The following is a 2,312-nucleotide window of genomic DNA, read 5'->3' as shown; positions in this document are numbered from 1 at the left end:
AAAAAAAAAAAAAAAAAAAAACGAGAAAAGTAAAGACAGAAAAAGAGAGAGAGAGGAATGGAGATGGTCCGTGCGGTGTACGAGCCTCGGAGCTCCATCAAGCCCTTCGAAGGGTTATGAATAAGGGATGAAGTTCATGCGTAGCGACGCACATACGCCGCCGGTGTCCACGCATTCATACGAACTCGGCCGAGTTTAAGCTCGATTGTATGCCGGTAAACGAATAAATGTGCAAATTTGACGAACCAGCTCCTCTCTCCTCTCTCTCTCTCTCTCTCACACACACAATCCTCTCTCTCAACCCCTGTCTCCCTTGCCCTCTCCTCATCTATTGGAAAAACGGACGCGCGTACAAGCACGCCTGTCAGCGACGAGTGTACGTGAGAGAAAATGGGAGAAAAAAAAAAACTGAGTATTATACCGAGAGAGAGAGAGAGAGAGAGAATTTTGCGACGATGAGAAAAAGATAGCATTATGCGGCGTACGCCCACGCGTACGTCCATACTTTCGAGAATTTTCCCGTGGAGATGCGTGAGGCCGGCGAGCTTCCCCGGAAAAATTCGAATACGTGTACGAATATAACCGGCGTAATATTCGTGAATATTACACGCGCAGATTGGTAAATGCGTGAGTATACCTGCACCGTGGAGCGCGTCGATGGCCCCGAGAGCATGTTGACGCGTGGATCGGCCCTGATGGGCGCGCTGGGCGTTCCTACGCGCGTAGTCGTGAATAAAAATAATTAACGGAAAATATATACGAACGTCGAAGCGGCGATTGATTTACGGGAACGCGCGCGAAGGTACGAGGCGGGACCCGTAATTTCGCAAAAACCGCGTATCTGCGGGCTCGGCCCCGATTTTTGTTTTTACCCCGACCAACCAGATCGACTGTGCACCTCGTACCTCTCTCTCTCTCTCTCTTGCTCTCCCTCCGTTCGACTCTTTACCATCTCTCTTTCTCTCTCTCTCTCTCTCTCTATCACTCTCGACTCTCTGTCGATACACGTATGGACAAAAGAGGTGCGTGTGTGCACGCGTGTCCGAGGCTCTGTACAAATTTACGTTTTACGTACGTGCAACGGGTTCGGGTGTGCGTGAAATTTTTTTTTCCTTTTTTTTTTTTTTTTTTTTTTTTTTTTTCGCTACTCATCGCTCCCTGAAAACGGCGCGGCGGATTCGACGGTCCATGATACTCGTTGCCGCGGATATTACGGATAATTAAGCAATACCTTTTTGCATTTAATCAAATACACTTGCCGACGATCCGAGGATACTTCGTCACGGACAATCGTGTTTTTTGTATCCCGATCGAGAGGGTTTCGCGTCTAGCTTTCGGCCGGCGTTCGATCGGCAGCTTTTCCGTTTCTTTCTTTTGGAAGAGATTAATATTCTTTTTGTCGAATACACGCGGTTTATCGAACCTAATAAGCGATCGTTAACGAGCATCCCCTTCGTTGAAGGTGGATATTCATTCTTCTTAATCGCTTAGTCGCATTTTACGAAATTATTATTCGTTTATAAATGCAATAACGAAATCCATCATTGTGATATTGAAAATGTCGTAACGATTGTTCGAATATTTTCTTTTTAAAAGAGTAAATAATTATATTATATTTTCATTTGCGCGTTCACTGTTCAAGTAACTAAATAAGAAACTAAATAAAAGTTTCTTCTTATATATAAATAATCCGTACAATCTGTATAAACCGGGAAGAGATCTACCGCAAGTAGTAATTCAACGGCCGATACTCGACGCAATCTCGGACGTTAGCTATCAAACGCCCGGTAATAAAATCGCGCTCGTCTATTCTCTTCCGAAAGGGTTTCCGCTAATTAATCGCCTCTTTCCTAATATAATACCGCGATTGTCCTCCTTGTTGCAATCTTTTCTCCTCCTCATCCTCCGTCCGCAAAAGCCATTCTTCCTTCCCTCCCCTCCCCCCCCCTCTCCTTTGCCACGGTCAGCAAACACGGAGAAGAATAAACACGCGGCTCCTCTTTCTTCCAAGATAATAACTTTTTTAATTAGAGAGAACTGGCGGGCGGAGAAGAGAAAACAGTTTTGGGGGGAAAAAAAAAAAAAAAGAGGGGAAAAAAAAAAGGAGAGGCAAAGAGTGCGCCGCGGAGACGTAAGGCAGGCGCTGCATCGTCGCCGTTGCACTTTGCATTATCTTATCCTCGAGAGGATGAGGCAGTTTACAAAGCAACGGGCGCGCGCGAAGCGGCACAGCCGAGGAGGCGATTTAACGCCCTGAACGACTTTCTCACCCCAGAAGACCGGGGACAGGGGTGGGAAACGAAGCACGAGGC

The 2,312-nt window shown here is 46.4% G+C and overlaps 1 protein-coding gene across 1 annotated transcript in view; it reads left to right on the top strand.

Annotated features, from left to right (window-relative positions):
• Positions 1-978: 978 nt before the first annotated feature.
• The window catches only part of LOC102671145, a 78,105-nt gene continuing 76,771 nt past the window's right edge, over positions 979-2,312 (top strand). The window contains exon 1 of the transcript XR_422803.2: positions 979-1,022. The gene's annotated coding sequence lies outside the window, so the exon portion shown is untranslated. The remainder of the gene's footprint in view (positions 1,023-2,312) is intronic.

Source organism: Apis dorsata, unplaced genomic scaffold (genome assembly GCF_000469605.1).
Source record: "Apis dorsata unplaced genomic scaffold, Apis dorsata 1.3 scaffold_963, whole genome shotgun sequence".
Taxonomy (NCBI): Eukaryota; Metazoa; Arthropoda; class Insecta; order Hymenoptera; family Apidae; genus Apis; species Apis dorsata.
This window is presented reverse-complemented; position numbering and strand designations above follow the sequence as displayed.